The following is a 13,287-nucleotide window of genomic DNA, read 5'->3' on the forward strand; positions in this document are numbered from 1 at the left end:
TTGGGCGACATGGATGAGTACATGTCTACTTAAATGTTCTAAATGACACGGATAAAATTCCATACCTTTGGTTTCTCTCTTCTTCTACACGAGACTGTAGTTCTCTGCACTGAGTTATGTTTGTATGTAGGTTACAGAGAACCTCTGCAAATGGTGTTGATTCTTCGTGAAAGATTGTTTGTGCCATTTTACCCGAATTGACAAGTTTGTGTTTTTAGGTGAGCACATCCATCCTACACGAATTTTGAATGTCGACCAATCGACAGTATCACCAGTTCATAGACCACAGAAAATCCTTGCACCTCGAGGAAAGAAGCAAGCAGGGACTGTAAAAAGTGCTGAGGTTAGCTTGTTAATGGTGTTTTATGATCTCTTCTGGAAATTTTGCTTCACCTGCTTTGATATTTGCCAGGAAGAAGTCTAAACAACTTTTGATGGATCTCAATCTGGAACTTTGACTAGTGAATAAATAGAGGTGGATGACCGGAGAGGAGTGTGTAAAGTGACTGAAACACTTCAAAGAATATGCCAACCCATCCAAAGACAAAAGTACTTCTGGCAATTCGAGCCAGAAACATGTTGACATGACAGTTTCATTCTCCACATTGCACGCATCTACTTCGCCCCTTTGCTATGACATTCTTTGGACCTCTGAAACTGTACACAACCAGGAAGACTCCAAATGGTAGAGGAGTTACCATGGGAGAGTTGTTATCGAATATGATTGGCATCACATTGTCTTGACATCTTTAAAAGAAACTACATCGTTCATTCGTGAGTGCAGTTGACATTAGTGTCCTGCATTGTTCGAACATGGGGAAAGGCAACCAAGACATTACAAATTTCGTCTTATTCCATATGAAAAACTAGTCGAAAAATCCTTAAGCAGATAAAACATGAATTGGTGGGAGTGGAGAACAGGGAGTATTTTTATGGAAAGTCTGAAGAAACAGGTTTAACTGTGCCATAGTAAAGGTAATGTAGTGTAATATTTGTGTGCGTAAATGTTTTAATTATAAAGAAACACCAACAGCGGGTTTTTCTTGTCTTTTAGGACAGGTTCCCCTATTAGCCAGTGCCTCCAGTATTGAAGTTGCTTGGTGAAATGCAGACTTGTGTTGCTGTATGGCTGTGATTATAGGCAGCTTGGTCTGTGTGGCCTCACACGTAGTGTGGAAAACTCATCTGTCTATAGCAAGACAACACAATTCATAGTATGTAGAAACCGAATGCTTCTACCGGTCAAATTGGAGTAGGGATTAAGTAATGTAGAACAATGTCATGCGTGACTCAACAATGGAAGCACTATGTTTTGGATGTTGGCTGTCTGTACCCAGTAATCCTGGCTTTGTACACATTTTCCAAACAGTGCTTATTTAATCTTCTAGTTTCTTACCTCTGTTGCAAATCGCTAGTCACAAAGCTGTTTAGTTCCAGTAGAGTATGATTTCAAAGCTTATAGTCGGTAATTCGTGAGAATGGTTGAGTATAGTTAGAAAGTCGGAGTGACATTTTTCTCCTCGTACTTTTTCTCTTCTTGGGAAAAAAAAAAAGGCCGTGATGAAATATGAAACCAAAGCCTCTAGTTTGGCATAATATTATATCATAAAATGTGGTGCAGTAAAAGTGTTTTAAGGAATAAAAACATTTCAGGAAACTAATTGATTGAAATATTAAAAATCACTGGTGATAGGGGTTTCAAAACTGAAGTGAGGTAAGCACTGTTGGAAAAGATTTCAGAAAATCCTGAAAGTGGTGACAATGATACCTGATGTGTTGGAACAATCATTACAAACATCTTTGAAATGTTCCACGAATTCTTAGAGGTCTTTTCGTATCTTACATGCACTTGCAAGATTATGCCTGTCTGCCAGTTGCAAACAATGTCTTCATGTACAAATGCAGTAGAAGAAGTTAAGTAGACATTTGTTGAGAACATGTGAAGACATATCTGCACTGAATCTGATGTGCAATTTTGTTTAGATCTCTTAAAACTATTGGATGTCGAATAAAAGATGTTTAAATAGAATGTGTATTAAATAGAAAAAGTTTATTATCGACATTGTTTCATTTTTATAACTTTATAAATGGCATAAAATAGAACTTGTTAAAAGTTTTTATCTTCATGGGATCTTAACATCGAAAAATATACAATGGAATAATCTCTCAACTCTACTGATTTGCATTGTTACCTCACATTTAAATATATATTGTTCAATAGCAAAAGTGTTTTTGTCGAAGTTAAAATATCGTAGAGTGTTGATTGCCAAGGCTGGCAGCATATTGCATCATACAGGATGGTTTTGTCTTGGGCCGTCTGATGTGAATGTTATATGTATTTATACGCGGCTGCAGTATGCTGCATCAGATATTTGTGCTGAGACACAATATGCTGCTGCCTCAGTGTGTGAGATCACCTGTCACATTGGACTGTCGGAGACAAAACCGTCCTGTCCGAAGCAGTATGCTGCCGGGCCTAACAGATACAGTGTGTAGCAATGGGCAGGACTCCAATACACTAACTTTGATGCGTACCAGCAAGTAAACACTATACCATTGAGATATGAAACAGGCCTTTGCCAGTTTCCTTTCCTCATATGTGCATGATGAATTGAAGGAAGAATACTGAACGGAGGACTACATATGTAGAAGAGTTGAGACAGGAAATTGTCCAGGTAACTTAGCTATAGAAGAAGCAGAAATATCAGAAGAAATGGGTTTTCTATCCTAAGAAAGTTTAGCTAGTGATAAGGGAAATGAATATGAAAGCAACAGGATTTGATGGAATCCCCATTAAATTAGTGGAATGCTTGAAGACAAGTAAATTGTTATGCAACGAAATATATAAGAAAGGTGAATTATCTGAAGGGTTGTGTGTGGCTGCCAATACCAAAGAGAAATAATACCAAGGAATGTAACGAGTTCAGGACTATCAGCCTGATATGCACTCAGTGATGATTCTGCGAATACTGTATAGACCATACATGGGCACAATTTTTGGTTACGTGGGGCACTCGATTTCAAATAGCTTGTTTACTAGGGGAGGAGACTGCAGAGTAGGATGGGAAATATAAACTGCTGTAACCTGAGTCATCTTATTGTAATCGGTAAGGTGGTCACTGGCGAATTATTAGGAAAGCGCTTGGTTAACGTGGGAGATTCGAAAACTTTTATTCAATTTGGCAAATTAATTCGGCAGCTTTAATCATAAACCTCTTTATTATTTCTCCATCATTGAATTGATTTAAATCACAGGCGAGAAATTGCGTAACTAGCCAATAATATTCCATCACGTCTATGTTTATTTTCTTGAATATTCTGGAGTTTCTCAAGATTAGTTAATAGATTTGCACGTTCTCGACCAAAAATAATTTCAAAAAATCATATTTCGTTTTTTACGCACATCTTTTGGAAATAATACGTACAAACAACATTTAATTCCTCGTACCTTTTAATGCAGTGTGTTTAAGGTATAATGTATTTAGTATACTATGCAAATGTTAAGATCATAAATTTTCTTCGGAATAGTACGAAAAATATTTAATTTGTCTTGCCTTCTAATTCAGCATGTTCTTTATGACATAAGGAGTAATGTCGTATATTAAATTTATTAATGCCTAATAGGATTTTCGAGCATAACATACATCGTATGTTCTCCCCTTCTAAACAGCAAAAAAGCCTCTTCCATTTCTCATGAAATAATCGTTTTCTAACACGTACACACTGCTTTGATAATGCCATTATGCCACCACTGATATTGCTTATGAAACTGATATAGAACCTGCCCATGCCTAGGAGCTACGTGAGGGAGGAAAGGGGTCTGAAGATGATGTCACTCAGAGCGATAAGCTCTATGAAGGTCAGTGAGGCACAAATTCTCAATTGAGGCACGATGCCCAAGTATGGTATTGACATTTAAATTTGATGTTGGTGGCGAGTTCCAAGGAGAGCAATTGATTTCAGGAAGGGAAAAGAAGTGATGTACACTCAGGGAAAGAAAGTGGAAGGCTTGTGCTGCTAAACATACTTATTCGCATAAATTCAACATATAAATCATAATACGATAACTAAAACATCCATATGCATACAAGAACATGCATAATTATAAAGATTGGGAGTTGAGAAGCTAAATTTATATGTGTAAATGCTTGCTGATCAAAAACTAGATACTGGAGATATTAGTATAAGCTAATCAACTCTAAGTTATACTTATGCATTCTGCATCTCCTTCATAGTTCAGTGAATAGCATGTTAGCCGGCTAAGAAAATTTTCTGTGTTCAGTACCCGGCCATAACTTTATTAGGGTTTATTATTACATTCTTACAATTTAAACATGTGTTACTGAGAATTATTGAAAATTTCTTGAATATGTTTTGGGGAAATTATGTAGTATTGTTGTTTGGGTGTCCGTTGAATAGGCATACAAATAACACTTCTTCCTCCACGACAAAAATCTATATAGATTTAGGTGTGCTGAGTTGGTATCTGTTCCATCACCCACCAATTTTTGGGGAGTAGGGTTTAAAGTAATTTGGGTGTTCTCGTGTTTAAAAAAGACGTATTTTCAAAGTGGGTACCTATAAAATACGAAAATGTGGTCTTGTATGAAATTTAGCCAATTGCAGAATATGTGAAGCCTACTTTGTCATTCTGTATTGTATTGCTCGGATGTCCTCTCACATCAGTGTCCAGGCATTTTGATTCATAGTTAGTATATCTCTTCTCCATTTGTGAAATATCTTGATGGAACCTTTCTCCTTGTTTGTCAAAGGCAGCTTCCATATTATCAGGAAATAACTCCTCTCTGATCTTCCTGTAGCTTTGTATTTTCAAGCAAGTTTTTGCAAGTTTTTATAAAGGCACCCTAAGCTCTTTTTTTCCACTGTTCTCAGCTGGGATCTGAACTCAGGATCTCGAAAAGGTCTTATTTCTGAGGACAAATATGCCTTTTTATTTTGGCCCCTCTGATGCATGGGAATTTTTGTCAGAGATAGGCAAATTCTTCACTTTTATTTCTTTCACGAATAACTTCATTGAGCCAAATTTTATATCCGGTGGAGGCAAGAAGACTTGAGTTGAAAAGTGGGTTTTTGCAGATGATATGCCATGATAATATAATTCTGTTTTCGAACAGATCTGGAAAAAAGATTGCTCGTGCACTGAAAAGGAACTCAATTCCTATGACTTTGTAGTTAAGCTTGTTTGCTATTGTAAAATATGATGCACCAATATTGTTTCAAAATATTTACACTTGAAGTCCATTTATTGATGGCCACATCAATGTTAAAACAAGCCCAAAATGATAGTTGTGGCAGCAATTTTCGAATACTGTTTTAAGGGAAGCAAAGGAAATCTCAAATTCCTGACTCTGTTTTGAAAACAAACAGCAACACCATATTAGGAAGTGCCTTGGTGAATTAGCAGTTAAACTACAGAATGTAGAAAACAGGCTCCAAGTAATTGTTGTTAATGGTTGCCTGGACATAATTCAGCAGCTTAAAGTACGCTTTGAAAGCATGAATGACATCCAGCGTATTCCGAATCTCACCGGTTCAGTGGCATCAATGACGTCATGTTGCAGCGAAATAAGGAACAAAACTGCTGGAAGGATCTATGGCTGTCATGGCGACTGTACAAGTTGTTGTCTGTGCTACGCTAGCAAAATTTTGCGAAATTTTCGTACTCCCATCTCGTTAAAAGAAAAGAGCATAAACACTTTATTTCTTGAACCGGTAGTAATAACTGGTCTGTTGACATGTTCGCTCATAAGCCATTAACATATTGTTTTTACGTCATGCTCATTACAAACAATACAGCAGAACTAAAGCACAACACACTGCCATGACACAACAGTGCACGATGTTGTCTGCTAATTCCCACCCTATACAAGAACCAATCAGGTTCACTGATGGCGGCTGATGGAGACTGCCACCACCTGCAAGTTGATGGCACCGGTGGAGCATCAATGACGTCATCGGTGGAATTCGGAACACCGTGATGCCATCGGATTGCTCACCGGTGAGATTTCGGAATACGCTCATCTCGACTAAATTCTCGCCTTTCTTGCCATCAGAAGGAAATTATCGAAAAAGTCAACATATACGTTTCCTCAACAGCTGATTAGTTTTCGATCCATGATAATGAAAGAGATTTGTTAACTTTCAACAATAAAAGAACTGGTGAAATTAATTGCAGAAAATCCTGTTATTGCCAGCAGTGTTCCTGATCTGTGTAGTTCTAAAACTTCCCTCACTTTACCAGTCACTATAGCAAGTCCGAGTTCTCATTCAGTAAGCTAAAACTAATAGTGACTTCACGAGGCAACTGCGTAGTACAATGTTGCAGATGAGATAGACTTCATTATCTGTACTCGCCATTGCAAGTTAAGGAAGGAATACTGACGTCGAGAAAGTTGGCAGCGAGTTCCTGTCGACGAAGCAGTGGCTCTTTGGAAAATGTGAGGCAAGTCCATTATTACTATTTGGTAAGTTAAAATTCACCACTGAAATAATGTGGCAAGTGTTACAATAGTACAGCAATACAACTTTGGGTGTGGGCAGATATGAGAAGGCCCAATGGACATTTTTGCTTTTTTAGTTTCACTACTGCCACAGCCACTACACCATGAGGTGCAGATAATCATTCAATAAGGAAAGCCCTGTTACAGTAAAATTGGCATTGTCATGTCGAAGTAATTTATCTCAGATTACATCCCAATACCAAAAAAACTGACAAATTTATCAAAAGAGAATTGCATAAAAATAATAAAAACAATATTACTAGTACAAAACCTGAAATATTTAATCAAAATTTTACTTCCAAAGAATTAACTCTAGCTTTACAAAATTTAAAAACCAAGAAATCTCCTGGCCCTGATAACATTCATTCCGAATTTTTTAAACATCTGGGGGGGAAAAGCCAAGTCTGTACTTTTATTGGTATTTAGAATCCCAAAATCTTTTATCACCAAGACAAGCCGGCTTTCGACAACTACACTCTACCAATGAACAAGTCATATGCCTCGGCCAAGAAATAAAAGACAGTTTTAACAAGAAAGAAGATACCTTGGCAATATTTATTGACTTTCAGCTAGCATATGACTCTGGAGAAATAAATTACTAAAACTCCAGAAATTAGGTATCTCCAGCAATATGTTCAGATGGATATCAGAATTCCTTAGTCAACGATTCATTGCCACTAAATTCAATAACTCACTTTCTAGTTACAGACAAACATATCGAGGTCTACCTCAGGGCGCTGTCCTCAGCACAACTTTATTCAATATTTATATAAATGACACCCTCCCTATTAGAGGAGTCAAACATGAAAACAGCACTATTTGCAGATGATATAGTTTTGTGGACTTCCGGATCTTACAGACATAAAGACAAAATTCTGCTCTTAAAGCTCTAAATCAACTACATGAATGGAATACATCAAATTTGATGACACTCAATTTAAGCAAAAGTAACTACCAAATATTTTCACTTGGTAAAAAAGAAAGAGAATTCAATATCCAATACAATGGCCAACACCTTCCTAGGACTTATGAATCCAAATATCTTGGAGTTATTTTCGATAGTAAGTTAACATGGACCAACCATTTGAAATACATTTCTGAAAAAGCTCGTAAAAGATTCTCCCTTCTAAAAAGACTAGCAGGAAAGAAATGGGGATGCTCTAGGAATACTTTGAACACTACATATAAAATGTTTATACAGCCAGTGCTGACATAACTGCGGATAAATTTTAATTACTTCACCTTTCATAAACGAAATAGAATATGTTCAAAACCAAGCTCTCAGATTCATTACTGGTGGAACCAAAACAACTCCAATAGATTCTATGAGATTCCTCACTAATATTAACAGCATCAAAATGACAATAGAAGAAAAAGCACTGATTCAATATGAAAAACTTATTAGATTACCAAGAAACAATTGGCATTCATACAGTCCTCTCTGTAGATTGAAAACTCAAAGTTTCATATCCGTTGTTCAAGAATTAAAACAGAAAATCAATATCCCGAATTTAAAAGAAAACCTACAAATTAAACCAAACCCTTTAACTCTATTAAATATAGAATATAATCTAAATTTAACAGAAGAAATACTGAAATCAGAAGTAAACACTGAAATACTAAAACAATTGTCTTTAGAGTCAATTAATATTAGATACCCTCCACAAAACTGGCTTCATTTATACACTGACGGATCCTTGATCTCCAGAGAACAAGATGCCAGTGTAGGTGTTACGTGCTGTCTCTTCTCACTTTATAGATCTCTTGGGTATGGAACAACAAGTTTTGATGGAGAAATCATTGCAATAAGTGAAAGTCTCAGGAATCTTCTATGCCACATCAATAAATTTAAAAATGCAGTTATATTGTCAGACTCCAAAGCAGCTATTCTATCAATAGTCTCTAAACACACACCTTCATCTCAAACAGCAGAAATAACTAAAATGCTCTCTCAATTAATATCACTCAATAAAAGAATTGTATTCCAATAGATACCATCCCATTGTGGAATCCTGGGGAACGAGAATGCGGGTGCTTTAGCAAAGAAGGACAGCACTGCTACTTACAGACCTGTAACTAAATCTACGTATTACTCTGTGAAAAGATTTATTAAATCTACATACTTAGACTTCAACAAACAAAATTTGATAACACAATCTCAAGGGAAAAAATGCAACTCTTTGCATCAAAATCCACAGTTAATTCCCGATTTACCACGAAAATCGTCTGTAGCTGGATTTAGATTGGCAACAGGCCATGATTGTTTGGCCAAACACCTGCATAGAATTGGAATATATCAGTCCCCTAACTGCCCATTGTGCAACTCAAACCTAGAAATGGATTCGGAACACCTCAAAATATGTGCTTCAGTGGCTGGTCATGATAATATCTTTGAAAAATATTGGAATGCAAGAGGTCAAATGACTTTGTCAAACGCCAGGCATTAGGAAACAATAATTTATCGTGATTATACTGTCTTGTGTAAGTTTTGTTTACAATACACTGCACATGTGCAGTAAATGAGAGGCCCTGTGTATATATATGCTACTTTTGGACAGTCATGTGGAATTGTTGCCTGCATACAGGTGAACTCGCTACAAATTTAATTCTCTATCTGTACATTAGGGCGTATTATAAAAAAGGAAAATCCGAAATTCAAAATGTAAGGGCGCGCAGAAATAGTCTTGTCTTTACTATACGGAGTAAAGTGACTAGGTTTGTAATTCATTTTTTACTAAGCTGCATGTGGTCCAAAGATTAGCTTAGAGAAAAAAGTTTTAACTTTCTTATTTGCATAATTCTTCAGTGTATAAGTCAATGTGGCTTAAGTGACTATTTTTACAATTTTCAGTTTCTGCTGGACTATTAAATAGAAAAACTTCAGCTTTCATTTGGTATTACATACAGACTGGGTGGGTGGAATAAAATTAAGCAATAAAATGCTCAGTTTGCCTCGTGTCTTATTTTCTAACATTTTGTCGGCATTAATGGTTCATGTCATCATATGCCCTTAGTACCATCACTATATGATTTATTGGAGAAATGTTACATTGGCCACTTATGATTTTTATACCCCTGTACTTCAACTAACGGGTGTCGAAACTGTGTTAGTGAGAAACTTGTAAGATTTATATTTCCATTGTTACATTCTAGAATATGAAAGAATTGCATTAACGAGTTAGTGTTGTAAGGTATTTTCTTATAGAAAAAAAATGGGTTTTCTAGCACAAAGGCAAGTTCACATTGACAAAAGTAGGCAAATGTCTAATAGTATTTTCTGTACATGTTTATATGTTTCATATAAATAGACATTGGCTTGCTCTATGGATTCGACTAAAAATAATGATTTCAGTACCTGATATTTATTTACTACATGCAACTGGTTCTGTATGGGTTATTTTTTTATCTAGTGCAATAAAGTTTTCTTCGAATGTCACTTACCTCAACAATAATACATACATACATACATACATGAAGGATGAGTGCACTGAATTCCTATCGAACTTTAATATAAGACGAAAAAAAAACTGCTATTACTAAGTCTTCCATAATGATTCAGATCTGCAACAGGAGCATATTTTGAAGAGTGGTCCCCCCCAAACTTAGTTGACACATCTCCTTTGAAAGACGAAGTTGTTTTGTCTTTCACGAACAATGACAATGCTGAAGCCAGTTCTTCGCATTATCCGTGGGCAAAAGCAGTGCACATGGAATGAACATTTCTTTAAAATGCTGGGAATTAAACATTAATGTTGGTTGAAAGGGACTTTATTGCTAGGAAAATGAAATCACTTTAACAGTGTTTTCTGCCATGATTACAGTTTTGAGATCATTAGTTGTATGATACCTGTATGCAAATGTTTTCTCAGCACATTGGATAAACACAAATTTGTTAAACAATAGACATATCATTCAGAATAAAAGGCTGAGCAATATTGAAACATAAAAATGAGGAAGAATTAAGTGAAGTGCAGTGACTCAGTTTATTTACTGACGAGAGGCAGACTAGATTAATACAGATAAATAAAAAAACACAAATAAAATTAAATAATACATATAAAAAACACAGTGTATAATCTTTATTAATTTTGAGGACCAAATAGCAGTAAGAACTTGTATTGTTTTTCCCTCATGAAATGCATTACATTAGAACCTCTGTTATTTAAGTACTGGTGATATTCTGCGTATGGTGGAAGATGAGGAATTTTCTGAAGGAAAGAAAAACATTCCTTATTTTCCATGTCGCACAATCAGACTGGTGAAGATAAGCGATACTTCAGCTACAGTTTGTGGTGAAAGATGTTTCTGTCGGGTCCACATTGCATACAAGAAAGAACTCCAATCCTATGAGAAGAGAGCAGATGATTTTTCACTGAGAGCAAAATGAAAACAAAAATAGAATAAAATAAATAGTAGGTGGTTGGGTGGATGGAATTTGTTAGCATCCATCTCCCCATGGTGAGTTTTGAATTAATGCAGATTGTAACATTTGTACCTTTTATTTTGCATTCCTGCAATCTCTTGGAACTTTAAAAAATAATACTCCTTTTCTTTCACCTGCCAATAATAAATCATACCAGTCTGCATCAAGCAAAGACCTATAATCATGCTTGGTTAAAAGTGCTTCTAGGAGGTCAAAATTTTTTGTGCAAAACATTGAAACCCTTATGTAACTTTTGTAGACTCTAAAATTTTGTTGGCTTTTTTTGATAAGCCCTAGTACTGCCCGTGTCTCACGTCCTGAACCGAGAGCTCCCTAGTGCTTATAACCACGCCTCTTAGGTCTGCTCGGACCGGCACGGCAGCTACAGCGTGGCGGCACAGCAGCATATTACATGTGTTGAAAACATTATCCTATGCCAGTGCAGGGGTTTTTACTCTTTATAATACTGGACACTCTAATCGTGGTTACCACTATCGCTATTATCTCTGATGGCGATTTCCTAAAATGTATGTACACACTAGGCCACTCTTCGTTCAGTCTGGACAACTGCTGAATTACCATAGAGCAATATTTCTCAAAGTATGTTCTGAGGTTCCGTGATCCCTATTTGATTTTAAATTTTATTCCATACGTTTTTTTACTTGGTTATTTAACAACATTGTATCAACTACTACGTTATTTTGCATCGATGGGATTGACGATAGCGAAATGGTATTTGGCGAGATGAAGTCAGGGATTCGCCAAACATTACATGACATTCGCCTTACGGATGGGGAAAACCTTGGGAAGAAATCCAACTAGGTAATCAGCCTAGCGGGGATCGAACCCGTGCCCAAGCGCAACCCTGGATCGATAGGCAAGCGCCTTAGCCAACTGAGCTGCTCCGGTGGCTATTTTATACTTAACGTTAGTGGTTACCATAAAAATATATCAATATTACGAAAATATGAATCCATAATATCATGAAACCACTGATAATGATGATGATGATAATAATAATCCAATAATATGCCTAATGACAATATGTTTGATGAACATCTAAAACAGAAAATACCCATAATACTTATCACTTTCATCACTGGATTCTCTGCATATGTGTTCATTAAAACCAAGAGGGCTTAGATCTAAGCCCTCTTGACTAAAACAAAATACCGAAAAGACAAAATGCAGAAGTACAGTAGAAATGAGACCACAACTTTCCGCCATAAAACCAGATTGCAGGCTTAAAAAGCAAATATACTCGTCCCACTGAACAATTATTGAGATACTAGCTTTCACTTGTCTGTTAATTATTAATTACTAATAAAATATTACAAGGATTCCGCAGTTATACTTTGGATTAAAAGGGGTTTTGCGGTGGAAAAAGTTTGAGAAACACTGCCATAGAGGAAAGAGTTTACTGATGTGTACACGTGATAACCGTAATCGCGATTAGGTCGATAATCTCAAGCAGAGACTGTAGTCTACCACTGGTATCAGTGTTTAGTTACAGGAATTGATGAGAAGGACATAATTTGTTTTGTGAGGGGACAGCCTATACATTCACTTGTCCATGGCTGATCTTGCTCCATAGCTGATGAAAGCAATCCTGAGAAGGTCGATGTGTTGAACATAGGGTAATAGGCACATGCGGTAGAGCTGGCGCCAGCATTTTTGGCGTGTGTCCTAGATGTATAGTGCCCAGTTTGTGAACATGTTGCTAGTGCAGCTGAGAATGGTACCACTTCCTGTACACGTCACATCAGCCATTTGCCAAACACAGTTGTCAGACTGACTGCGGCAATGTAAAACACTCGCACTTAACATTCCCATTACTTTTTTCACAAGCCAAAAATGGTGATGCAGACTGTACCTAGGACAGCCCACTTTCCCCCTCTGCATCTCTCCCCGCAAAGAAACAGCTCAGGAAGTGAGGCACGGGCAGTATATATTATTCTACAACTATGGACTTAGATAGCATAAGTCCTTTTATCATTTAGAATCTTGTTATAAACAAAAGCCGTTCAGTGCTAACAGGTTTACTTTAAAAACGAGGTCGTCGTTTTGAGATCAGTAAATTGCCGCACTACTAAGGAACAATATGAGCAAATGTTATGACAGTGATAGTGGAATTAAATTGGTATCATGTGAAAATACAAACAAAAAATCAAGCAATAAGCAGAAACAACATGTAAACTTTGTTTCGTAGAACATAATTAATTTCTGTTACATAGGTAAGTTATACCACACCATACCATTATACCAATGAGCTACCGCACACTTTGACAACAAAACTTTAACATTATTCCACATGTATGTGCAATAGAAGTCACGGGCACCTGA

Source organism: Periplaneta americana, chromosome 15 (genome assembly GCF_040183065.1).
Source record: "Periplaneta americana isolate PAMFEO1 chromosome 15, P.americana_PAMFEO1_priV1, whole genome shotgun sequence".
Lineage (NCBI taxonomy): Eukaryota > Metazoa > Arthropoda > Insecta > Blattodea > Blattidae > Periplaneta > Periplaneta americana.